The sequence below is a fragment of the Loxodonta africana genome, chromosome 19 (assembly GCF_030014295.1).
Source record: "Loxodonta africana isolate mLoxAfr1 chromosome 19, mLoxAfr1.hap2, whole genome shotgun sequence".
NCBI classification, from domain to species: Eukaryota; Metazoa; Chordata; class Mammalia; order Proboscidea; family Elephantidae; genus Loxodonta; species Loxodonta africana.
Window position 1 is genome coordinate 3,918,209 of NC_087360.1, and position 10,489 is coordinate 3,928,697.

Genomic DNA, 10,489 nt, shown 5'->3' on the forward strand with positions numbered 1-10,489 from the left:
ATAGAGATGTTTGGTAAGGGGACCCCGGCCCTTCCACTTGGTTCTTCACTTTGAGTTGACTGAGTTTTAGCGCAGGAACAAGTACAGCTCTGCAGGAGCGATGTCCTGTGCTGAGCGGTTCTCCACTGAGACTCCTGTCACTCAGGCCTCCCGGGGCAGCGTGGCCGTCTCCAGCTCTGCTGAGAACCACCACCACCTTTAAATGCTCTGCACTTGCTTTCTGTATCACACCAAGCACTCACGCCATGCCGTGGGAACTGCTGTATTTTTACTCCGCTGTCATCAGGCTCCTCATCTCTAAGGTAATTTCCATTGCCTTCCCAGCCCATAGCACACATCTCCCCCGCCCCCCCACCAAACTCCACAAAGTCTCACGTAACAAGGGAAGTGGCCAGGCTGAGTGTGACTCATCCTATAACTGAGTTTAGGTCTTTCAGTTTTAGAAAGGAATTCCAGTTATGCCTGGGCCAAATGCTGGGGATCCAAATGGAGAGGACACTGAAAGGCTTCATTTGCATAACTGTGCTTAAATTAGCACGTGCTTCTCTCTCCATTCCATGCTGTCTGACTCGGGTCACCTCCCCACCCAACACTGTGGAAAGCCATGGCATTGTCCCTGGGTGACCAAAGGTCTCTTCCCGCCAGCATTGGCCCTCTCTTTACAGAATCGTTTTACAGCAGATGCCTTGGGTCTCCTGGCTGCATTCTCTAATCAAATTGGAAGAAAAATAAATCAAACTAGTCTTTACCAGCCTCACTTCTCGGCCCCACTTATAACGTCTACAGGCCCCACTGAACACCAGCCTCAGGGGGCAAACCTGTATCATCAATGATTTGTTCACTGTCCCCAAACACGCTTCAGTCCGGTGGACGCGGGACACAGGGAGAACGTGGCTGCCGTGCAGTGAGACCCTACAGGGGGCTGGCCTGTGATGTTTCCATCCACGGGTATCCATAATAAGAGGACACTCAGCTCCTGCTTTTCAATAGCTCAGTCATCAGATGTTTAGGAGTGTGCCACTGCCCCAGGTGACTCCTGCAGGTCCATCCTACTTTCGCCCCTTAAAATTCTCTCTCTTAGAGGTGAAATGGCTGAACAGAGTCCCCCATGGATCACTCGAGCCCAGTATCTGTTTCAGCAGCTATTAAATCCAATTAAATCTCCCTATTCTGGAACTCCTGCTTTACTTAAGGTCATTTCTGTGGTTCTTTCAGCAACATTTTATATTAAAAAATAATGATAAATCAGGAATCATGTGATTGCTTTATTCTTTGCCACATTGATTTCCAGTCTTTGTGTTTTTTTAAAACTTATTCTTGAGCTTTGGAACAGCCATTATTTCCTTATATTTTATTTCATTATTTATCTATTTATTTTTGAGAGCACGCACAGTTTGTTGGCCTCAGCACACATCCCATGCAGGTTTTGTCTCTGCCAGAATCACAACTGTGAACATATTTCTGGCCACTGCATAGATGGATCTCTACATACTGTGGAACTGAAACATTTTTCTATTTATTTGTGTCCAGGCCAATGGCGAGCCCCATCTGCAGCTGTTTCCTAGGCGATTTGCTTTTTGTGCACAGCAATGCTAACTTTAGAATTCAGCTTGGAGACTAAAATATGATGCTCCCAAAACACTCGTATAAATACAGCTAAAAACAAGTTAATTGAATGTTTTATCCCCAGAAATGTACTCCATTAGTTCCTCATGAAGTTTCAGGTAAAAGAGGGGGAAAAAAAAAAAACATATTCATGGTTTGAAAGGTTTTCCCAAAGCTCTACAAGCTCCATGAAAAATCTGTATTTAAATAATGGCCCTCTTTTATTGTACACATACATCAAATAAAACCTCTTCTTTGATTTAGACACAAGAGGCTTCAATAAGGTAAACAAGGAAAGATTACGCAGGGATAAGAGCGTAGGCTCTGACCCTAAACGCCGTCATGGGGAAAGCTGATGCCCAGGGTGGATACTCCGTAAATAACATGATGTGACCAATTCCAGGGAACAAAACTTGTATGCCAATCAAACAGATCTTAAGGAAAGGACTGATTTTTTTTTTCCTACTTATGTTTCCAAAAGAATTTCAGAGGCCAAAGGAAATAACTGTTGATGCATTTTCAGGGTGGGGACTCGATGGGGTGGGTGCTGAGGTGCTTGGGGAACACAGTTTAAGGCAGTGCTAACTCTCGGGGTTGTGCAATGCCTGTCCCAGTTACCTCACTAGCGGCATCTCAGTCCCCCAAAACCAAGCCAAGCCAGTCGCCACTGAGTCGACTACACCTCACGGCAACTCCATGTGTGTCAGAGGAGAACCGTGCTCTGTAGGGTCGTCACTGGCTGATTTTTCGGAAGGAGATCACCAGGACCTTCCTCTGTGACACCTTCGGGTGGACTTGAACCACCCACCTTTCAGTGCATAGCTGAGCACTTAACTGCGGGCACCACCCAGGGACTCCCTGCCTCAGCCCTAGACCTTTGCACGTGTGCATCAGAACGATGAGCAGTGCTCATTCCAGATGAGGGTGGCTACATTCTGTCATACGTCACATGTGCCAAACAAGGTACACGAAAGCTACATTTAGTCATATGCCACCTAAGTCTACTCTCAGGCCAAGGGGAGTAACGTTCGCTGTGCTTTACAAACAACTAAGAACAGAAAAATAAATTCCCAGATTCTTTGTAATCCCCAGTGGCCGTTTACCCGGAGATGAAGAAAGGCCTCCACGAGGCTTACGTACATTGTGTTTGTACCAAGTTGGTCCAGGCAGCACGCAAAACTATTGTCTTACAACATTCCTAGTGTCTCCTTGTGGCTGTCTACAGGGACTTCCTGGCTGACAGTCTGTATGCATTAGCTCTCCTGACCTCTGTCCCTTCCTTGGAAAGGGATCTCACCAGGCCACCACAAATGAAGCTTTGTTAAATCATCCTCTATTGCTGATGACACTCACTGCTCCACCACTCAGAAAACAGAAGGCATAAAGGTGAATACAAACATAAGAAAGGAGTTTACATCTGGTCTTGCAGTCTTTCCATGTAGTCTCTAAAGTCCTGGGAGTCCCCCAGCCCCATGTCTTGGCAGACCCACTTAATGTTGTCATCACTGTCAAAAAGGATGGAGTTGGTGTACGGGCTGCCATACTCTGGGGGAATGGTGGTGTAGGAAGTGAACTTAACTCTCCTTCTCTTTGGGCCTGAAGGATTGAGAGTTTCATTTTTCATTTCCTTCTCATACACATAATCAGAAGGTCTGAGTAGTTGGCTATGGAAAGTCTTCTGGGAACTGCCGTTCAGAAGGAAGTTCCTCTCCTCGAACTGTAGCCCCCCTGTCTATCATGGTCGTGCACTCCTCCGATGGGAGTGTGATGTCAACGGGGTTCTCCAAAAGTTCTACTTCATTCCCAAGCCAGACCCAGTCGTGGGAGTGGGGGATGTTGCCTTGCTCGCTCACAGCAAACCTTTTGTGCCTGTATTTCCAAGCAAACGCCACATAGTTGATTAAGAAGGGCAAAATAGTCAAACGGAAGACACAGAGCAGGGCGTACATGCCAATCTCCAGGTCAGTTAGCCCCCTTGAGGTCACTGTAAGGTCACTGGGATAGTTGGGTTCTGGTAACTTCCCCTGAGTGGGGAAGCTGGTGAAGGCACCTGGACCACCACTCTTGCGTAACTTATCCTTTCCACCACGGGAGACTGTGGGGTTGTGCTCTGGTTGGTGCCCTCCTCTTGGCCAACAGATGCACCATGTTGGAACCACTCCTGAACTGCTCTCTCCTGGTTTCCTTCACACTCCATGGAATTACTGAGGTGGTCTTTATATTCCCGATTTATGCCCTCAATATCATTGGTGCTTTCTTGGTGCTCAACAATATTTGGTTCGAATTGACCTTGATATTTCCTTTATCCACAATGAGAATGCCCTTCCTCTTAGTCTTGTGATAAGGTTCATCAACCATCCTTTCTAACTTAATCCAGGGCCCTTGCCCTGCACTCTCTGTGCCTAAACCAGTCACTGGGACTGAAGGTTTGGGTGCACAGACATCACCATTTCATCCAGTGATGAGACAGTAGCTGAAAATCCTTGGGATCATAAATACCTAAAGGTGTCACAGAACCATCACTGAGCAGAATCCAAGAACTAAGAATCCCCGGGAAAAAATAAAACTAAAGCATTATAAGCTTCTTTCAAATTTATACACGTACACAAACATGCTTTTCTATAAAATTGCTTTCAATATATAGACTGAGGAAATGAAACCCCTAGGTTTTAAAATCTTGACCTGTTTTTGGCATGCACTGAACTGCCATTAATAGCGTGCTGTCCCACCAGTATGAAGAACAAATAATATTCTTCAATGAATGCATTCATGTGTGTATTAATTTATCAAGTGTCACATAACAGAATTTGACTTTGACTTTTCCAAAAAGATTTCAAAACCTCATGTGATGCGTCTGAATCAATTTCTCGTGCAACTAATCTCAAGATAATATCTCTTCAAACATTCTTTATTAGGAAGGCATGCTTGGCTTAGGGTATCGGGGAAAAGGTGCATTATGGGAGGCTGGCATGCTTAAAAAACACGGTGTCCTTTGTATAATTTCAAATGATCTGCTAGAAGCTTTCAGAGCTTTAGAGTTGCAAATAATTAACGTAAGCCAACAGAATTCAGTCTTTGTTAGCCATACTTGTTCAGGTAGCTAAAACAGAATCCCAAATACCAGACATTACTTGCTTTGGAAGAAGTGTGAAAACATGTGGCCCTTTTGTCACATCTAATTGTATACTCTCACTAGCACAGATAACCCTGCTGGAAGGCAAATGGCATTTGGACACATGGTTGATGGAAAATTTATCCGAGTCATTGAACACTTGTTTCAGATAAGACAGACTAGATAAAAAGCAGGAAAAGGTTTCAAGAATTCACTGATTCCAGAAGCAAGTGCTGAATTGATCTCCTTTGCCGGTTGTGATTCTGGGAGAGAGGAATTGTCACAAATGACCAGGGACGCAGGGCTCCCTGTGAATCCAGCATCCATGTTAACTTAGTACAAGTAAATGATACCCTGGGTCCGTGCTGCAGTGCGGCTGCCGCACACAGCTTTGCTTTGCTCTGAGCCTACGGAAACTCTCATTTGTTCAAATTTCACCTAAACCCCACCTTCCCCAAATCCCTACAGTGACTCGATTTATTCTTTGTTTGATAAGGTGTCCCACAGTTTCTCTGGTGTGTGGACTACCTTGTTTCGAGGAGTCAGTAGAACTGACTTTGTCAGACAATAGGTTTGTACCTGATGGTCTAGTCTTACGCTAGGAAAACTTGCTGAAATGGATTAAAAAAGCATATTTTGAGTGTTCGCTTGCATCCTTCAATTGAAAGGATTAGGAATTCTACAGAGATCTTACTGTATTTTCTTTCCTTTGATTCATACAATGTCAATCATTTTTCTTCAAAGCACTTGATTTAATTTGGGAGCAATTCCCAAAAACTAAAGATACAATCTCCCTGCTGGCGTCAGGCTACTAAAGCAAAAGAAACACAACACTTTTCCCAAAAACTAGTATCTATGTTTTGACAATGGCAGAACTGTACTAAAAATGCTTAAAGCATAGTGTTCAGCCTTCTTCCCCTTCTTGGGTTCCTTCTTCTTGAGCAGTTAGATGTTACAAAACAATAACCTACAGGTCCTTGTGACATCATTTTGTTCACCAGGAAAAGACAATGGGAAAGGGAAGCTTAATGGCCTTAAGAAGCCATCTTACCTCATAAAACATCAATTTGCAACCAGGTGTGACTTACACTTGGCTAGGCTGTATCATCATTAAACCACCTTTCACAAAAAAACAGGTTTGGCCAAAAACCTAAACTGTGGCATGCAATGAAATATTTAAATATTTTGTAAAGATAATGACTTCTTATATAATCTCTGCAAAATCATCTTATTAAAATTATTTTCGATAACAGTATGAGAAAAGAGGAAAGCATGACGTTACGAACGTGCTCGTGTGTGTATATAAAAATAAATGAATTTTCAAACTTGCCAAACTTTTTGACCACTCCAAGGCCCAGAGAGCTAAATGACTGGATTTCAAGGTTAGCAAATAACACACATTCACTGGTCCAACGGATGTCCATTAATGGTGTGCTGGTGAATATTGTATTTGACAGGCTTCCTCAAGTGTGATACTATCGACATTTGGGCTGGGCAGCTCTTTGTCATGGGGGGCTGCCCTGTGCATTGTAGGATATTTAGCAGCCCTGGCCTCTACCCACCAGATCCAAGTAGCACTAGCAGCCTCCAGTTGTCCAGTTGTTGCCACCAGTCCCCGGATGTTGAGAACTACTGATATTGGGGGAAATAACATCACTTTCATTTTATGTTTTAACTTACATTTCACTGATAAAAAGGGTAGATGTTTTATCTCCATAGTGTCTCTAATTTGCAAAAGGTTTTCTGTGCTTCCTTAATTAGAAATTGATTTCTGAATTCAGGTTATGAAGATCGATGAATCCTGTGATTATCTGTCACTATTCCTTCTCTCACACAACACAGGCAAAACTTGCTCAAGCAAACTCATATCTGGACACATACAAATAAAAGGTTGGGCATGAGAGGAAGTGCCAGGTAGTGGGCTGGCCTTACCTACATGTGGTTTATTCCTGGCTCCTGATCAACCAGGGTCCTGTAACTTCACGATTTTTGGATCCTCTACCTTGACGAAATCGGTCACGAGGTCTGTGATGTCAAACTGCAGGTTGAGGCCCAGCACATCTGTCAGCTGACCCATCTCAGGTGACTCTACCACAAACTGGGTCAGGACCCAGGCTGTGGTGTGCTGGTACCAGAGGGCACCCCCTCTGCCTCTCTTCTCGTCTTCCTCGTCATCCCTCTCCTGGGTGGGCCTGGTAATAAAAAAATAGAAAAACAGAACTAAGATCATTATCATTGACATGGCTCATGTACCCTCAGTTGTCCGGATGCCCCGGGCCCTCCTCTCCCAGCCAGGAGCCCCGGGCCCCCTCCCAGCCAGGTGCCCCGGGCCCTCCTCTCCCAGCCAGGCGCCCCGGGCCCTCCTCTCCCAGCCAGGAGCCCCAGGTCCTCCTCTCCCAGCCAGGAGCCCCGGGCCCTCTCCCAGCCAGATCTGCCCATCCACCGATGGGGAGACCACTCTGTTCATACAGCAGGCAGTTGGGAGGTGTTTGTGGTGTGCTAGCCCTGTGACTGTGACCATGTCCCCAGAACCGGACTCATGGTGACCCCACATACAGCGGAACAAAATACTGCCCAGCGCTGTGTTATTTTCACTATCACTGGCATGTTCGGGTCTGTTGTTGTGGTCATTACGTAGGTCCACTTCACCAACCAAGAGTCTCAAATGGCCTCCTTGGCCTCCACTTCTCCAAATATTATTGCTCTTCTAGCAATTGATCCCTCCCGATGACATGTTCAAACAAGTCAGACAATGTTCTGATGTGATCCTTAAGGTATTCACTGGCTGATTTTCGGAAGTGGATCACCTTCCTTTCTTCCTAGTTTGTCTCAGTCTGGAAGCTCTACTGAAACCATCATGGGTGGCCCTGCTGGTATTTTTAATACTGGTGGCACAGTTTCCAACATCACAGCAACACGCAAGGCACCACAGTGTGACAAACCGACAGATGGGTAGTGGCTCATTTCCTACATACACTCCATTTCTAACCCTGTGGCTGCTCCCAGTAGCCCACTGCCCCCGAAAGGCTTTTAGACTTATCCCTGGCACCTACAGCCTTGGTAAGCAGGACTCTGTCCCCTTCTACCTTTTAAATCTGCACAGCTGCCAAGCAGGGGACCAGCACAGCAGCCATCAGCAGAAAGCCCTGTCTTCCCAACAATGCCATCCACTTAAGGGGCGCTAGACACTATGTGACATAAACACTCTCCTCTCTACTTCACCTTCTGTCTACACAACAGGATAGGTACGGCATCCCCTCATTTCAGTTTTGCTTCTGCCTCAAGTCAGATCCTGCACCCCAGGCAGTCATCATTCTCTCATTAAGTCCCCCTGATGGGGAGTTTGTTGCCTCAAAATGCTTGATTTCTTGAGCAGATAACTATTTCTAAAGTCAAAACAAAACAACACCAAAAAAAAAAATCACTTATTTATGATGGTATTTGGGAAAGTTTTCTTCTTCTCTTCTTTATTCCTTTCCCCAAGTGTTTACAGTGCATGTCTCTTTATAGACTCAACAACACCAGTAATAGGAAAGCCGCTATAAAAGCAAACACCTGTTGCTATACATTGTGTTTTGACATTGTTAGCCACCAAGACACTGCAAACACGTGGCTCTAATGTGGACAACCTCGCTTCTTGATCTAATATTTGGAGAAAGTGCACACATGAGAGCAGTTTCTACAAGGAGCAGGCAGAAAAACAAGCTGTGGTTCTTGTCATCTGCCCATGTCTCATCCTCCCTCACCCAGCTCCACAGATACAAAAAAAAAAAAAAAAAAACACCGTTGCCCTCGAGTGGAGCCCAACCTATGGTGACCCATGTGTGTCAGGGGAGAACTACGCTCCACAGGGTTTTCAATGGCTGATTTTTCAGAAGGAGAACTCCAGGCCTTTTTTTCTGAGGCACCTATGTTAAGTGCCATCAAGTTGGCTCCGGCTCATAGCGACCCTAGGTACAACAGTACGAAACACTGCCTGGTCCTGCGCCATCCTCCTATAGTTGCTATACTTGAGTCCATTGTTGCAGCCACTGTGTCAATCCATCTTGTCGGGGGGTCTTACTTTTTTTCGCTGACCGTCTGTTTTACCAAGCATGATCTCCTCCTCCAGCGATTGATCCCTCCTGATAACATGTCCGAAGTATGTGACGCGTAGTCTGGCCATGCTTGCTTCTAAGGAGCATTCTGGTTATAACGCTTCTGAGACACATTTGTTCCTTCTTTTGGCAGTCCAGCCAGTATTCTTAGCCAACACCACCCATTCAAAGGTGTCAATTCTTCTTCAGTCTTCCTTATTCATCATTCAGCTTTCACATGCATATGAGGCGATTAGAAACACCATGGCTTGGGTCAAGTGCACCTTAGTCTTCAAGGTCACATCTTTGCTTGACACTTTAAAGAGGCCTTTTGCAGCAGATTTGCCCAATGTAATCCGCCTTTTGATTTCTTGACTGCTGTTTCCATGGGTGTTGACTGTGGATCCAAGTAAAATGAAATCCTTCACAGCTTCAATCTTTTCTACGTTTATCATTATGTTGCTTATTGGTCCAGTTGTAAGTATTTTTGTTTTCTTTATGTTGAGGCGTAGTCCATATTGAAGGCTGCGGTCTTTGATCTTCATCAGTAAGTGCTTCAAGTCCTCTTCACTTTCAGCAAGCGAGGTCGTGTCATCCGCATAACGCAGGTTGTTAGTAAGTCTCCAGTCCTGATGCTGCGTTCTTCTTCATATTGTCCAGCTTCTTGAATTATTTGTTCAGCATATAGATTGAACAAGTACGCTGCAAGGATACAACCCTGACGCACACATTTCCCGACTGTAAACCATGCAGCATCCCCTTGTTCTGTTCAAACGACTGCCTCTTGATATATGGATGCGTTCTTCACGAGCATAATTAAGTGTTCCGGAATTCCCATTCTTTGAAATGTTATCCACAATTTGTTATGATCCACACAGTTGAATGCCTTTGCATAGTCAATAAAACACAGGTAAACATCTTTCTGGTATTCTCTGCTTTCAGCCAAGATCCATCTGAAATCAGCGATGATATCCCTGGTTCCATGTCCTATTCTGAATCTGGCTTGAACTTCTGCCAGCTCTCTACCAATACACTGCTGCAGATACATTGAGGTGCCTACGGGTGGACTCAAACCTTCAACCTTTGGGTTAGCAGCCTAGTGCATTAATTATTTGTACCACCCCAGAACCCCCCCAGGATGCCAGATCTCCCAATTTGTCAGAAGAAGCTGGAAATCTGGCTATGATATGAAATCTCCTATTTTATTTTTAAATTTGTTGTTGTTGGGTGTTGGCGAGTTGATTCCAACTCTTAGTGGTCGCATGTGACAGAGCAGAACTGCCCCACAGGGTTTCCTAGGTTGTAATATTTACAGAAGCAGATTGCCAGGTCTTTTTCCTGCAGAGTCTCTGGATGGGTTCAAACTGCTAACCTTCCTGTTTGCAGCTGAGTGCCTAACCACTGTGCCACCAGGAACACCAATTTTTTTTTTCTTTACTTTTTTTTTAGGCCAAACTTAGCATGCTTAAAAGCCAGATTTGGCTAGAGGGCCAACATATTTAAGAATCTGAGTTTAAAATAACAAACTATTCCCTTGGACTCTGGAACCCACCCAGCACAGGCCGTGTTACTTGGACTAAGGAGGTCACACCTTTCTCATCTGAAAAAATGTGGCTGTAACCCTTGTCTCCACTCTACCCGATTCTTCCCGGGGAAGATGTGGACCATCACTCATTAACACCACGGAGACACCCAA

The 10,489-nt window shown here is 45.0% G+C and overlaps 1 pseudogene; it reads right to left on the bottom strand.

The window, feature by feature from the left end:
* Positions 1-2,702: 2,702 nt before the first annotated feature.
* LOC100659092 (transmembrane protein 132B-like) lies at positions 2,703-4,843 on the bottom strand (annotated as a pseudogene).
* Between the last annotated feature and the right edge of the window lie 5,646 nt (positions 4,844-10,489).